Source organism: Arachis hypogaea, chromosome 16 (genome assembly GCF_003086295.3).
Source record: "Arachis hypogaea cultivar Tifrunner chromosome 16, arahy.Tifrunner.gnm2.J5K5, whole genome shotgun sequence".
NCBI lineage: Eukaryota > Viridiplantae > Streptophyta > Magnoliopsida > Fabales > Fabaceae > Arachis > Arachis hypogaea.
In genome coordinates, this window is record NC_092051.1 from 73,317,942 (window position 1) to 73,335,160 (window position 17,219).

Below are 17,219 nucleotides of genomic sequence, written 5' to 3' on the forward strand. Positions count from 1 at the left end.
CAGAAGCCCAATTAGCGCGCTCTGAATTGCGTTGGAAAGTAGACATGTTGGGCTTTCTAGCAATATATAATAGTCCATGCTTTTCCCGATATTTGATGGCACAAACTGGCATCTAAACGCCAGCCACACACCCTTTTCTGGCGTAAAACGCCAGAACTGGCTCCAAAACTGGAGTTAAACACCCAAACTGGCATCCAAGCTGGTGTTTAACTCTAGAAATGGCCTATGCACGTGTAAATTTCAATGCTCAGCCCAAGCCCACACCAAGTGGGCCCCGGAAGTGGATTTCTGCACTATTTGCACTTAGTTACTTATTTTCTGTAATCCCTAGTAACTAGTTTAGTATAAATAGAAATTTTACTATTGTATTCGTAGTTTTGGAACACATATTATGCCATTTTTCACATTTAAAGGCTGACCTCACGGCCATGCCTAAACCTCTTTCTCTTATGTATTTTCTACGGTGGAGTTTCTACACCTCATAGATTAAGGTGCGGAGCTCTGATGTTCTTCATGAATTAATGCAAGTACTATTGTTTCTCTTTCAATTCACACTTACTTCTTCTCCAAGATATTCTCTCGTACTTAATTCAGTTAAGTCAGAATGAAGGGGTAACCTGTGACAATCACCCACTATCTTCGTTACTCGCTTAGCCAAGATCCGCGTACCTGACAACCACAAGCGGTCTACATGATGTTCAACATAGTCATTGGATGACAGCCAGAGTATATTCTCTTGGGTCTCTAATCCACGGACCGAGTCTGTGAGATTAGTACCTTTGTGGTATAGGCTAGAACCAATTGGCAGCATTCCTGAGATTCGGAAATTCTAAACCTTGTCTGTGGTATTCCGAGTAGGATCTGGGAAGGAATGACTGTGATGAGCTTCAAACTCGTGAATGTTGGGCGCAGTGACAGTGTGTAAAAGGATAGAGAGATCCTATTCCGATGCTAGTGAGAACCGACAGATGATTAGCCGTGCGGTAGCTGTACCTGGTATTTTTCATCCAAGACGAGAAATCTGACAGTTGATTAGCCGTGCAGAAACTGTACCTAGTATTTTTCATCCCAGAGGATCATACATCTTGCCACGGAAGGGAGAACGCATGATTGGATGAAGACAATAGGAAAGCAGAGCTTCAGAAGCAATAAAGCATCTCCAGACGCTTATCTGAAATTCCCACCAATGAATTACATAAGTATCTTTATTTTATTTTATGTTTTATTTATCTTTTAATTATCAAAACTTTATAACCCTTTGAATCAGCCTAACTAAGATTTACAAGATGAACATAGCTTGCTTTAAGCTGACAATCTCTGTGGGATCGACCCTTACTCACGTAAGGTATTACTTGGATGACCCAGTGCACTTGCTAGTTAGTTGTGCGGAGTTGTGAAAAGTGTGATCACAATTCCGTGCACCACTAGACCCTAATTCCTTAGACCTTTCTAGTCTCCTCTACCTTTCATCAACCGCCAATTCCTTGGTTAATTAATTCCAATTAGGGGGGTGAAGTTTAATTCTAGTTATTATGCCACAAAAATCCTAATTATCCAAATATAAGAGGATTATATGTCACGTATCCCGTTAAGTCCAGATAATTAGAATTTAGGAGAAATTGTTTTCAAGCTGTTGTTCAAGTAAAGAGCTTTTCCAAGTTATACAAGAACTCAATTAGAAAGAGGGTCATACTTCCGTTCCACCCAAATTCATAAGATAAAGAACGAAAACAATTCTTAAATTATAAATCAGTACATGAATTAAAATACAAAAACAATATAATCAATCCATACAAATAGACAGAGCTCCTAACCTTAAAAGTGGAGGTTTAGTTGCTCATGGAAAAGAGTGAAAACTAGGATTCTGATAAACTGTAAATTGGGCTGAGGTTTTATATCTAATCCTAATTAATTTAAAATCTATTGTGCAAGCTTCCTCTCCATCCTCTAAGCCATTCCTGCCCTATATAGCCTTCTTCTCTTTTTCTGCGGAAACTCCATCAAATCCAACCAAATGCTACCTAAAATAAACAGAATTACACACGACTCAAAGTGGCATTCGTAGTGGTTAAAAGATAATTAATTCTTGTTTAAACTCAATCAATTGAATGTAAATTCACTAGGAAAAGATAGGAAAGATTAAGATGTGAATTTGCATGAGAAATGAGAGTTCAGTTATGCTTGTGTCTCTTCTTAAAGTGGGATTTATCTATTGCAATTCTGAACAGTTTTGGCATCTCACTCTCCTTTGAATCAGAGGAATGTCAATGTCATGCGGAATTAGAATCCGGATCATAGTATGAGTTCTCTGATCTTTATACCTCAGTTAAATCCTTGAACACAGCAGATATCCCTTAATTCTCAATTAACTAGTGCTTTGCACGTTGAGCCTAGCTGTGACTTTAAATGTTCTGTCTCAAGGGTTAATTAAACCAAGAACACCACAAGTACTTAACTGGGAAACTCTTTTGAAGTTCTGATTTTTCTTTCAGCTGTTCCCAAACAGTGGTGCTCAAAGCCTTTGGAATACTCTACTAATTGCAGTTGATCTCGACTCTAAATGTTCTGTCTCAAGGATTACTTGACACAACAACACCACAAGCATATATCTAGGGAAAAAACTCTTTGAGCTTTTAATCATGTCTGACCTCCCTAGTCATTGATGCTCAGAGCTTTGGACCTTGTTTTTATATCCTCTTCCTTTTTTTTTGCTATTTCTTTTGCTTCAAGGATTAACTATCACTGATTTTCAGAAAATTCATAATACTTCTCTAAATTCCTTTTCCTTATACGTCAACAATCCTTGATTCAAATTCAAACATGCACGGTTTATGTCATGCATTCAGAATCACAGAAAACACCACCACATTTTATTAAATGAGACTACTCTTAAAAAAATAAACTCAATTTCTCATGCATTATATCCCCCTTTTTCTTCTTTCTTTTTGATTTCAAGCTCAGTGGGCAATACATGAGAAACCTTTCAGAATTAAAGCAACTAACAGAAATTTTGAAAATAACAGTACTAAACTAGAACCTAGGAATCTAACTAATAAAGGATCATGCAATAAACAAAGCAAAATAGCAGAAAACCAGAACATAACATAGAAAGAGTGGGAAAAATATGAAAGGAATTCAACCACCTCAGTTATCCTAGTGGCTGTTTTATTCTTCAGGTTGTGCTCCTCCATGAAGATGATTTACCTCCCTTTGGTACCATAAAAATAAACAGAAAAAACCATCAGCAAAGTGACAACACCAAACTTAAAGGTTTGCTTGTCCCCAAGAAAAGAAGAACTAAGAACAAAGAGGGACATAGAAAGACATAAAAAAAATAGTATGATGAAAGAAAAATAAAAGGATAAAAGAACAAGAGAAAATTAGGATTGGGGGGTGGATGATTTGAAATCAGGCGCTGAGTTGGTTTAATTAGGCATCGCATGCGACGCGTACGCGTAAGGCACACGTACGCGTGGATCGCGCGAATTTCAAGCGACGTGTACGCGTCTGGGATGCGTACACGTGATGTTGGTTGTGCGAATGGCGCGAAGGTAGCCCTGCGCATGCACAACTCTCTGTTCAGATATGCACGAGAGACAAAATTGCATACGACGCGTGCGCGTCAGGAACGCGTACGCGTGGACGGCCAGGATGGGAAAACGACGCGTACGCGTGATGGGGCTTGTGCACCCAGCACAGCTCCAGCCCCACACCATCATAACACTCTGGCCAAATACCTTTTACGCCAATTTTACATGGTCACGCGTGCGCGTCAAGGACGCGTCCGCGTGATGGGCTGAAATCGCAAAAGACGCGTACGCGTGAGGGACGCGTTCACGTGGTCTTGCTTGTGCACAAGGCACGCTTCCAACACCATTCCGGCCCAACTCTCGGGTCAACACATGACGCGCACGCGTCAGGGACGCTTACACGTCGAACACCCTTCTTTTTTGGAAGTGTTCGGTTCCTGTTCTAAAATAGCTGCATGATCATAACACACTTAAAACGAAAGAAAAACAGTAAAAACTCAATAAAAATTAAATAAGTAAGAAAACCACTACTACGAAAAATAACTAAGGATACAAAATTATCAGGTTACCTCCCGACAAGCGCTTCTTTAACGTCACTAGCTTGACGTTCAGTTCTGCTAATTCAGCAGATGAGCAGACCTCTGGCGATCGATCTCACCTCCAAGATAGTGCTTCAAGCTCTATCCATTCACTGTAAATTTTCTGTCAGAATTCTCTTCCTGTAATATATGACCATATGGTGATGCTCTGGTAACCACAAACGGTCCTGACCATCGGGATTTCAGCTTCCCAGGAAAGAGTTTGCGCCTTGAATTATATAGAAGCACTCTCTGTCCTGGCTCAAAGACTCTGATGGCAATCTTCTTGTCGTGCAATAACTTGGTTCTCTCCTTATAGTGCTTGGCATTCTCATAGGCTAAATATATGAATTCATCAAGCTCATTCAACTAAAGCATTTGCTTAATTCCAACAGCTTCTGAATCAAGATTCAGATACCTGATTGCCCAGTAAGCTTTATGCTCCAACTTGACTGGCAAGTGACAGACTTTTCCATAGACCAACTGATAAGGGGACATGCCAATGGGAGTCTTGTATGCTGTCTGGTATGCCCAGAGAGCATCATCAAGCTTCCTAGACCAGTCCTTTCTTGAAACACTGACGATCTTCTCTAGATTCCTCTTGAGTTCCCTGTTGGAAACTTCAACCTGTCCACTTGTCTGAGGGTGATAGGGGGTTGCCACTTTATGATGGACTCCTTATCTCTGCAGAAGTGAGTCCAGTTATCTGTTACAGAAGTGGCTTCCACCATCACTAATGAGTGTCCTTGGGACACCAAACCGGCTAAAGATATATCTCTGAAGAAAACTCATTACCTCCTTGGCATCATTGGTGGGTAGAGCCACAGCTTCCACCCACTTGGACACATAGTCAACTGCCACTAGAATATAGTTGTTTGAATGTGAGGGTGGGAAAGGTCCCACGAAATCAATACCCCACACATCAAACAACTCAACCTCAAGAATCCCCTGCTGTGGCATTTCATGGTTGGCAGGAACATTCGTGGCTTTTTCACATCTGTCACAATGCTTCACAAATTTTCTTGAATCTCTGAAGAGAGTCGGCCAGTAAAACCCGCTCTGAAGGACCTTTGTAGCTATCCTTTCACCACCAAAGTGGCCTCCATAATCAGAACAATAACAGTGCCAAAGAATCTGCTGTGTTTCTTCATCTGAGACACATTTCCAGATGATACCATCTGAACACCTTTTAAAAAGGTATGGTTCCTCCCAAATATAGTACTTTGCATCTGTCAATAGCTTATTTACTTGTTGCCTACTGTACTCCTTTGGAATAAAATTCATGGCTTTGTAATTCGGAATATCTGCAAACCATGGAGCCTGTTGAATGAAGAACAATTGCTCATCCGGAAATGTCTTAGTCACAGCTGTAGGTGGTTGTATTCCTGCTTCAGGCTCAATTCTAGAGAGATGGCCAGCTGGTGCACGAAATTGTGATGTCCAGGCTCAAACAATCCCCGGCAACGTGAGCAACTTGGTGCTCTGATCTCAATACATAATTGTCACAACTTCGATACAACTAACCAGCAAGTGCACTGGGTCGTCCAAGTAATACCTTACGTGAGTAAGGGTCGAATCCCACGGAGATTGTTGGTATGAAGCAAGCTATGGTCACCTTGTAAATCTCAGTCAGGCAGATATAAAGTGATAATGGTGTTTTTGAATATTATATAATAAAATAGGGATTGAGGTACTTATGTAAATCATTGGTAGGAATTTCAGATAAGCGAATGGAGATGCTTTTCGTTCCTCTGAACCTCTGCTTTCCTGCTATCTTCATCCAATCAGTCTTACTCCTTTCCATGGCTGGCTTTATGCAAGGGCATCACCGTTGTCAGTGGCTACATCCCCTCCTCTCAGTGAATAATATGCTCACGCACCCTGTCACGGCACGGCTATTCATCTGTCGGTTCCCGATCATGCTGGAATAGGATTCACCCTCCTTTTGCGTCTGTCACTAACGCCCAGCACTCGCGAGTTTGAAGCTCGTCACAGTCATTCAATCATTGAATCCTACTCAGAATACCACAGACAAGGTTTAGACCTTCCGGATTCTCTTGAATGCCGCCATCATTCTAGCTTACGCCACGAAGATTCCGGTTAGGAGATCTAAGAGATACTCATTCTAGCTTAATTCATGTAGAACAGAAGTGTTTGTCAGGCACGCGTTCATAAGGGAGAAGGATGACGAGCGTCACACATAATCATCACCTTCATCACGTTCTTGGGTGGGAATGGATATCTTAGAAGCGAAATAAGAAGAATTGAATAGAAAACAGTAGTACTTTGCATTAATCTTTGAGGAACAGCAGAGCTCCACACCTTAATCTATGGAGTGTAGAAACTCTACCGTATGAAAATACATAAGTGAAGGTCCAGGCATGGCCGTGTGGCCAGCCCCTATGGTCTAAGAACAATGCGTTCAAAGATGGTCAAAAAGACTAGTAAAGGGTCCTATTTATAATAAACTAGCTACTAGGGTTTACATGAGTAAGTAATTGATGCATAAATCCACTTCCTGGGCCCACTTGGTGTGTGTTTGGGCTGAGCCTGAGTGTTGCACGTGCAGAGGCCATTTGTGGAGTTGAACGCCAGTTTCTGTGCCAGTTTGGGCGTTCAACTCTGGTTTTGGATCCTTTTCTGGCGCTGGACGCCAGATTTGGGCAGAAAGCTGGCGTTGAACACCAGTTTACGTCGTCAATGCTTGGCCAAAGTATGGACTATTATATATTGCTGGAAAGCCCTGGATGTCTACCTTCCAACGCAATTGGAAGCGCGCCATTTCGAGTTCTGTAGCTCCAGAAAATCCACTTTGAGTGCAGGGAGGTCAGAATCCAACAGCATCAGTAGTCCTTTTTCAACCTCTGAATCTGATTTCTGCTCAAGTCCCTCAATTTCAGCCAGAAAATACCTGAAATCACAGAAAAACACAAAAACTCATAGTAAAGTCCAGAAATGTGAATTTAACATAAAAACTAAGGAAAACATCCCTAAAAGTAACTAGATCCTACTAAAAACATACTAAAAACAATGCCAAAAAGCGTATAAATTATCCGCTCATCACAACACCAAACTTAAATTGTTGCTTGTCCCCAAGCAACTGAAAATCAAATAGGATAAGAAGAAGAGAATATACTATGAATTCCAAACTATCAATGAGACAGAGCTTCAATCAAATGAGCGGGACTTATAGCTTTTTGCCTCTTGAATAGTTTTGGCATCTCACTTTATCCATTGAAGTTTAGAATGATTGGCATCTTTAGGGACTTCAGATTTCGAATAGTGTTATTGACTCTCCTAGTTCAGTATGATGATTCTTGAACACAGCTTCTTTATGAGTCTTGGCCGTGGCCCTAAGCACTTTGTTTTCCAGTATTACCACCGGATACATAAATGCCACAGACACATAATTGGGTGAACCTTTTCAGATTGTGACTTAGCCTTGCTAAAGTCCCCAATTAGAGGTGTCCAGGGTTCTTAAGCACACTCTTTGTTTTTTTGCTTTGGACCTTGACTTTAACCGCTCAGTCTCAAGTTTTCACTTGACACCTACACGCCACAAGCACATGGTTAGGGACAGCTTGGTTTAGCCGCTTAGATCAGGATTTTATTCCTTTAGGCCCTCCTATCCACTGATACTCAAAGCCTTGGGATCCTTTTTATTTGCCCTTGCCTTTTGGTTTTAAGGGTTATTGGCTTTTTCTGCTTGCTTTTTCTTTTTCTTTCTATTTTTTTTTCGCCTAATTTTTTTTTTCTGCAAGCTTTATTTTTTTGCTGCTTTTTCTTGCTTCAAGAATCATTTTTATGATTTTTCAGATTATCAAATAACATGTCTCCTAGTCATCATTCTTTCAAGAGCCAACATATTTAACATTCTTAAACAACAACTTCAAAAGACATATGCACTGTTCAAGCATACATTCAGAAAACAAGAAGCATTGTCACCACATCAATATAATTAAGCTAAGTTCAAGGATAAATTCGAAACTCATGTACTTTTTGTTCTTTTGAATTAAAACATTTTTCATTTAAGAGAGGTGATGGATTCATAGGACATTCATATCTTTAAGACAAAGTTACTAACTACTAATGATCATGTAGTGAAGACACAAACATAGATAAGCACATAACATAGAAAACGAAAAACAGAAGAAAGAAGAACAAGGAATGAATCCACCTTAGTGATGGTGGCGTTTTCTTCTTGAGGAACCAATGATGTCCTTGAGCTCTTCTATGTCTCTTCCTTGTCTTTGTTGCTCCTCCCTCATTGCTTTTTGATCTTCTCTTATTTCATGAAGCATGATGGAGTGCTCTTGATGTTCCACCCTTAGTTGTCCCATATTGGAACTCAATTCTCCTAGAGAGGTGTTGATTTGCTCCCAATAATTTTGTGGAGGAAAGTGCATTTGAGGCATCTCAGGGATCTCATGGAAATGAGCTTCTTGCGCCTCTTGAGCTCCATGACTGGGCTCTCTTGCTTGCTCCATCTTTTTCTTGGTGATGGGCTTGTCCTCTTTAACGAGGATATCTCCCTCTATGTCAATCCCAGCTGAATTGCATAGGTGGCAAATGAGGTGAGGAAAGGCTAACCTTGCCATAGTGGAGGACTTGTCAGCCACCTTGTAGAGTTCTTGAGGTATAATCTCATGAACTTCCACCTCTTCTCCAATCATGATGCTATGGATCATGATGGCCCGGTCTATAGTAACTTCAGACCGGTTGCTAGTGGGAATGATTGAGCATTGAATAAACTCCAACCATCCTCTAGCTATAGGCTTGAGGTCCAATCTTCTTAGTTGAACCGGCTTGCCTTTGGAGTCAATCTTCCATTGAGCTCCTTCTACACATATGTCCATAAGGACTTGGTCCAACCTTTGATCAAAGTTGACTCTCCTTGTGTAGGGGCGTGCGTTCTCTTCCATGTATGGCAAGTTGAACGCCAACCTCACATTCTCCGGACTAAAATCTAAGTATTTCCCCCGAACCATTATAACATAGTTCTTTGGATCCGGGTTCTTACTTTGATCATGGTTCTTGGTGATCCATGCATTGGCATAGAATTCTTGAACCATTAGGATGCCGACTTGTTGGATGGGATTTGTTAGAACTTCCCAACCTCTTCTTTGAATTTCATGTCGGATCTCCGGATACTCATTTCTTTTGAGTTTAACAGGGACCTCAGGGATCACTTTCTTCTTGGCCACAACATCATAGAAGTGGTCTTGATGGGCTTTGGAGATGAACCTTTCCATCTCCCATGACTCGGATGTGGAAGCTTTTATCTTCCCTTTCCCTCTTCTAGAGGATTCTCCGGTCTTAGCTGCCATCAATGGTAATGGAAAAACAAAAAGCTTATGCTTTTACCACACCAAACTTAGAATATTGCTCGCCCTCGAGCAATAAACAAAAGAATAGGAGAAGAAGAAGAAGAAATATGGAGAGGGAGAGGGAGATGTGGTTTCGGCCAAGAGGAGTGTAGAGGGGTGTGTTGGGTGAATTTGATGAAGAATGGAGGGCTTTATATAGGGAAGGGAAGAGGGGGAAGGTTTCGGCCATATGGGTGGGTTTGGGTGGGAAATTGGTTTTGAATTTTGAAGGTAGGTGGAGTTTATGAGGTAGGTTTATTGGGAAGAGTGGGTGGATGTGAGTGGTGAAGGTTTAATGGGGAAGAGAGATTGAGGTGATTGGTGAAGGGCTTTTTAGGGAAGAGTGTTTATGGGGTTGTGTGAAAGAGAGTGGTGAGAAAAAGTGAGTGGAGGTAGGTGGGGATCCTGTGGGGTCCACAGATCCTGAGTGGATCCTATGGGGTCCACAGATCCTGAGGTGTTCAAGGAATTACATCCCTGCACCCATTAGGCATGTAAAAATGCCTTTGTACCCAACTCTGGGCGTTCAGCGCCAGGTTGGTGGCTATTTTGGGCGTTCAACGCCCATTTGTGTGCCATTTCTGGCGTTGAACGCCAGAACCATGCCTGTTCTGGCGTTCAGCGCCCAGAAGCTGCCCATTTTGGGCGTTCAGCGCCAGAACCATGCTCTGTTCTGGCGCTGAACGCCAGACAGATGCTCCTCCAGGGTGTGATTTTTCTTCTGCTGTTTTTGATTCCGTTTTTAATTTTTATATTTATTTTGTGACTCCACATGATCATGAACCTAAGAAAACACGAAAAACAATAAAAATAAGAATTAGATAAACATTGGGTTGCCTCCCAACAAGCGCTTCTTTAATGTCAATAGCTTGACAGTGGGCTCTCATGGAGCCTCACAGATGTGCAGAGCTTTGTTGAAACTCTCCAACACCAAACATAGAGTTTGGATATGGGAGTTCAACACCAAACTTAGAGTTTGGTTGTGGCCTCCCAACACCAAACTTAGAGTTTGACTGTGGGGGCTCTGGTTGACTCTGCTTTGAGAGAAGCTTTTCAAGCTTCCTCTCCATGGTTGCAGAGGGAGATCCTTGAGTTTTGAATACAAGGGAGTTCTCATTCCATTGAAGGACTATTTCACCTCTGTCAACATCAATCACAGCTCTTGCTGTGGCCAGGAAAGGTCTTCCTAGGATGATGGATTCATCCTCTTCCTTTCCAGTATCCAGGACTATGAAATCAGTAGGTATGTAAAGGCTCTCAACCTTTACTAATACATCTTCTACTTGTCCATAAGCCTGTCTTCTTGAGCTGTCTGCCATCTCTAGTGAGATTTTAGCAGCTTGCACCCCATAGATTCCCAGTTTCTCTATTACAGAGAGGGGCATGAGGTTTATTCCTAAACCAAGGTCACAAAGAGCTTTAAAGATCATAGTGCCTATGGTACAGGGTATTATGAACTTTCCAGGATCCTGTCTCTTCTGAGGCAATGTCAGTTGATCCTGATCACTTAGTTCATTGATGAACAAGGGAGGTTCAACTTCCCAAGTATCAATGCCAAATAATTTGGCATTTAGCTTCATGATTGCACCAAGAAACTTGGCAGCTTGCTCTTCAGTAACATCCTCATTCTCTTCAGAAGAGGAATACTCATCAGAGCTCATGAAGGGCATAAGGAGGTTCAATGGAATCTTTATGGTCTCTAGATGGGCCTCAGAGTCCTTTGGTTTCTCAGAGGGAAGCTCCTTATTGATCACTGGACGTCCCAGGAGGTCTTCCTCCTTGGGATTCACATCCTCTCCTCTCCTCACAGGTTCGGCCATGGCGCTTATGTCAATGGCCTTGCACTCTCCTTTTGGATTCTCTTCTGTATTGCTTGGGAGAGTACTAGGAGGGATTTCAGTGATCCTTTTACTCAGCTGGCCTACTTGTGCTTCCAGATTTCTAATGGAAGATCTTGTTTCATTCATGAAACTTACAGTGGCCTTAGATAGATCAGAGACTAGATTTGCTAAATTAGAAGCATTTTGTTCAGAGTTCTCTGTCTGTTGCTGAGTTGATGATGGAAAAGGCTTGCTATTGCTAAACCTGTTTCTTCCACCATTATTAAAGCCTTGTTGGGGCTTTTGATCCTTCCATGAGAAATTTGGATGATTTCTCCTTGTTGAGTTATAGGTGTTTCCATAAGGTTCACCTAAATAATTTACCTCTGCTATTGCAGGGTTCTCAGGATCATAGGCTTCTTCTTCAGAAGATGCCTCTTGAGTACTGTTGGATGCAGCTTGCATTCCATGCAGACTCTGAGAGATCATATTGACTTGCTGAGTCAATATTTTGTTCTGAGCCAATATGGCATTCAGAGTATCAACTTCAAGAACTCCCTTCTTCATAGGCGTCCCATTACTCACAGGATTCCTTTCAGAAGTGTACATGAACTGGTTATTAGCAACCATGTCAATGAGTTCTTGAGCTTCTGCAGGCGTTTTCTTTAGGTGAATGGATCCACCTGCAGAAGTGTCCAGTGACATCTTTGATAGCTCAGATAAACCATCATAGAATATATCCAGGATGGTCCATTCTGAAAGCATGTCAGAAGGACACTTTTTGGTCAACTGTTTGTATCTTTCCCAAGCTTCATAGAGGGATTCACCTTCTTTCTGTCTGAAGGTTTAAACATCAGCTCTAAGCTTGCTCAGCTTTTGAGGAGGAAAGTACTTGGCTAAGAAAGCCGTGACCAGCTTATCCCAAGAGTTCAGGCTGTCTTTGGGTTGAGAATCCAACCATAATCTAGCTCTGTCTCTTACAGCAAAAGGGAAAAGCATGAGCCTGTAGACTTCAGGATCTACTCCATTAGTCTTAACAGTATCACATATCTGCAAGAATTCAGTTAAGAACTGAAAAGGATCTTCAGATGGAAGTCCATGAAACTTGCAGTTCTGCTGCATCAGAGAAACTAATTGAGGTTTCAGCTCAAAGTTGTTTGCTCCAATGGCAGGAATGGAGATGCTTCTTCCATGTAAATTGGAATTAGGTGCAGTGAAGTCACCAAGCATTCTCCTTGCATTGTTGTTGGGTTCGGCTGCCATCTCCTTTACTTGTTCGAAATTTTCAATTAAGTTGTCTCTGGATTGTTGTATTTTAGCTTCTCTTAATTTTCTCTTCAGAGTCCTTTCAGGTTCTGGATCAGCTTCAACAAGAATGCCTTTTTCTCTGTCCCTACTCATAAGAAAGGAGAGAGAAAAAGAAAAGAAGAGGAATCCTCTATGTCACAGTAAAGAGGATCCTTATTATTAGTAGAAGAAAAGAGGAAGAAATTCGAACACAGATAGAAGAGGGGGGTTCGAATTTGGTGATGATGTGAGGAAGAGATGTTAGTTAATGAATGAATAAATAGAATAGGATGAGAGAGAGAGAGGGAATTTTCGAAAATTATTTTTGAAAAGGAGTTAGTGACTTTTGAAAATTGGTTTTTGAAAATGTGTTAGTAAATTTTTTTTTTTGAAAAAATAAAAATAATTAGTTAATAAAAAAGAAATTTTTGAAAAAGAGGGAAGATATTTTCGAAAATTAGAGAGAGAGAGTTAGTTGGGTAGTTTTGAAAAAGTTAAGAGACAAACAAAAAGTTAGTTAGTTAGTTGAAACAAATTTTGAAAAGATAAGAAGTTAGGGAGATAGAAAAGATATTTTGAAAAGATATTTTTGAAAAAGATAAGATAAGAAGATATTTTTGAAAAGATATGATAGAAGTTAGTTTTTTGAAAAAGATTTGAATTTTTTAAAATCTCAATTAATGACTTGATTCATAAGAAATCACAAGATATGATTCTAGAACTTAAAGTTTGAATCTTTCTTAACAAGCAAGTAACAAACTTCAAATTTTTGAATCAAAACATTAATTGTTATTGTTATTTTCGAAAATATGGTATAAAAATAAGAAAAAGATTTTTGAAAAATATTTTTGCAATTTTCAAAAATAACTAAGAATTTTGAAAAAGATTTGATTTTTGAAAAAGATTTTGAAAAAGATAAGATTTTCAAATTGAAAATTTGATTTGACTCATGAGAAACAATTTGATTTTTAAAAATTTTTGAAAAAGTCAACTCAAATTTTCGAATTTGATGAGAGAAAAAGGGAAAGATATTTTTTTTTTGATTTTTTGAATTTTTATGATGCAAGAGGAAAACACTAAAAGGATGCAATGCATGAAATTTTTAGATCAAAACAATGAATGCATGCAAGAATGCTATGAATGTCAAGATGAACACCAAGAACACTATGAATGTCATGATGAACATCAAGAACATATTTTTGAAAAATTTTTAATGCAAAGAAAACATGCAAGACACCAAACTTAGAATTCTTTAATGCTTAGGCACTAAGAATTCAAGAATGCATATGATAAACATGAAAAGACACCAAACAAAAAATCATCAAGATCATACAAGAAGACTTACCAAGAACAACTTGAAGATCATGAAGAACACTATGAATGCATGATATTTTCGAAAAAATGCAAGATGCATATGCAATTGACACCAACTTATAACATGACTCAAGACTCAAACAAGAAACACAAAAATATTTTTGATTTTTTTTTATTTTCTAATTTTTTTTTTGTTTTTTCGAAAATTATATGAAAAAGGAAAAATAAGGATTCCAAAAATTTTTAATATGAATTCCAGGAATCTTGCCATGTTAGTCTAAAGCTTCAGTCCAGGAATTAGACATGGCTCACTAGCCGGCCAAGCTTTCAAAGAAAGCTCCAGTCCAAAACACTAGACATGGCCAATGGCCAGCCAAGCTTCAGCAGGTGATCATGGATCAGCAGCAGGTGGATGAGCAATAACTAAATTGCTCTTGATAACAAATTGCAAGCCTCAGTCCAAAAGAATTTAGACATGGCTTTGCAGCCAGCCAGGCTTCACATGCTTCATGAAACACTAGAATTCATTCTTAAAAATTTTGAATAAAATTTTTGAAAAACATTTTTATTTTTTCGAAAATAGGTGAGAAAATTTTTGAGAAGAAAACAAAAAGAAAATTACCTAATCTGAGCAACAAGATGAACCGTCAGTTGTCCAAACTCGAACAATCCCCGGCAACGGCGCCAAAAACTTGGTGCACGAAATTGTGATGTCCAGGCTCAAACAATCCCCGGCAACGGCGCCAAAAACTTGGTGCACGAAATTGTGATGTCCAGGCTCAAACAATCCCCGGCAACGTGAGCAACTTGGTGCTCTGATCTCAATACATAATTGTCACAACTTCGATACAACTAACCAGCAAGTGCACTGGGTCGTCCAAGTAATACCTTACGTGAGTAAGGGTCGAATCCCACGGAGATTGTTGGTATGAAGCAAGCTATGGTCACCTTGTAAATCTCAGTCAGGCAGATATAAAGTGATAATGGTGTTTTTGAATATTATATAATAAAATAGGGATTGAGGTACTTATGTAAATCATTGGTAGGAATTTTAGATAAGCGAATGGAGATGCTTTTCGTTCCTCTGAACCTCTGCTTTCCTGCTATCTTCATCCAATCAGTCTTACTCCTTTCCATGGCTGGCTTTATGCAAGGGCATCACCGTTGTCAGTGGCTACATCCCCTCCTCTCAGTGAATAATATGCTCACGCACCCTGTCACGGCACGACTATTCATCTGTCGGTTCCCGATCATGCTGGAATAGGATTCACCCTCCTTTTGCGTCTGTCACTAACGCCCAGCACTCGCGAGTTTGAAGCTCGTCACAGTCATTCAATCATTGAATCCTACTCAGAATACCACAGACAAGGTTTAGACCTTCCGGATTCTCTTGAATGCCGCCATCATTCTAGCTTACGCCACGAAGATTCCGGTTAGGAGATCTTAAAGATACTCATTCTAGCTTAATTCATGTAGAACAGAAGTGTTTGTCAGGCACGCGTTCATAAGGGAGAAGGATGACGAGCGTCACACATAATCATCACCTTCATCACGTTCTTGGGTGCGAATGGATATCTTAGAAGCGAAATAAGAAGAATTGAATAGAAAACAGTAGTACTTTGCATTAATCTTTGAGGAACAGCAGAGCTCCACACCTTAATCTATGGAGTGTAGAAACTCTACCGTATGAAAATACATAAGTGAAGGTCCAGGCATGGCCGTGTGGCCAGCCCCTATGGTCTAAGAACAATGCGTTCAAAGATGGTCAAAAAGACTAGTAAAGGGTCCTATTTATAATAAACTAGCTACTAGGGTTTACATGAGTAAGTAATTGATGCATAAATCCACTTCCTGGGCCCACTTGGTGTGTGTTTGGGCTGAGCCTGAGTGTTGCACGTGCAGAGGCCATTTGTGGAGTTGAACGCCAGTTTCTGTGCCAGTTTGGGCGTTCAACTCTGGTTTTGGATCCTTTTCTGGCGCTGGACGCCAGATTTGGGCAGAAGGCTGGCGTTGAACGCCAGTTTACGTCGTCAATTCTTAGCCAAATATGGACTATTATATATTGCTGGAAAGCCCTGGATGTCTACTTTCCAACGCAATTGGAAGCGCGCCATTTCGAGTTCTGTAGCTCCCGAAAATCCACTTTGAGTGCAGGAAGGTCAGAATCCAACAACATCAGTAGTCCTTTTTCAACCTCTGAATCTGATTTCTGCTCAAGTCCCTCAATTTCAGCCAGAAAATACCTGAAATCACAGAAAAACACACAAACTCATAGTAAAGTCCAGAAATGTGAATTTAACATAAAAACTAAGAAAAACATCCCTAAAAGTAACTAGATCCTACTAAAAACATACTAAAAACAATGCCAAAAAGCGTATAAATTATCCGCTCATCACCAGCTACTTGATTTTCTGACCCTTTTCTATCTTTTATCTCAATATCAAACTCCTGAAGGAGCAACACCCATCTGATTAAACTTGGTGTAGAATCCTGCTTAGTTAGAATGTACTTCAAAGCAGCATGATCAGTATAAACAATAACCTTAGAACCAATTAAATAGGACCTAAACTTATCAACAGCATACACAATAGCAAATAATTGTTTTTCTGTAGTTGTGTAATTCTTTTGGGCATCATCTAACACACGGCTAGCATAGTAAACGACATGTATAAGCTTACCATGCCTCTGCCCTAAAACAGTGCCTATAGCAAAGTCACTAGCATCACACATTAATTCAAATGGTAAATCCCAGTCAGGGGGAGCTATGATGGGGGCAGAGGTAAGGTTTGCTTTCAGAGTTTCAAAAGCATGCAGACATTCAGCATTGAAAACAAAGCGAACATCAACAACCAACAATTTGCTTAATGGTTTAGTAATTTTAGAAAAATCCTTTATAAATCTTCTATAAAATCCTGCATGACCCAAGAAACTCCTGACTGCCTTAACATTAGCTGGTGGTGGTAATTTTTCAATTACCTCCACCTTTGCTCTATCAACCTCAATTCCCTTACTTGAAATTCGGTGTCCAAGAACAATACCTTCTGTAACCATAAAATGACATTTTTCCCAATTAAAAATAAGGTTTGATTCTTAACACCGTTTCAAGACAAGAGATAAATGCTTAAGGCAATATTCAAAAGAATTACCAAAAATAGAAAAATCATCCATAAATACCTCAATGAACTTTTCAACCATATCAAAAAAAATTGAAAGCATACGCCTCTGAAAAGTTGCTGGAGCATTACAAAGTCCAAAAGGCATTTTCCTGTAGGCAAATACTCCAAAGGGGCATGTGAATGCTATCTTCTCTTGATCTTGAGGGTC

General features: G+C 40.0%; 1 non-coding gene across 1 annotated transcript; it reads left to right on the forward strand.

Moving 5' to 3' along the window:
• Positions 1-12,053: 12,053 nt before the first annotated feature.
• LOC112760304 (small nucleolar RNA R71) lies at positions 12,054-12,161 on the forward strand. The gene has a single exon (XR_003180751.1). It is a non-coding gene; the product is annotated as a small nucleolar RNA R71 (small nucleolar RNA).
• Positions 12,162-17,219: the final 5,058 nt, after the last annotated feature.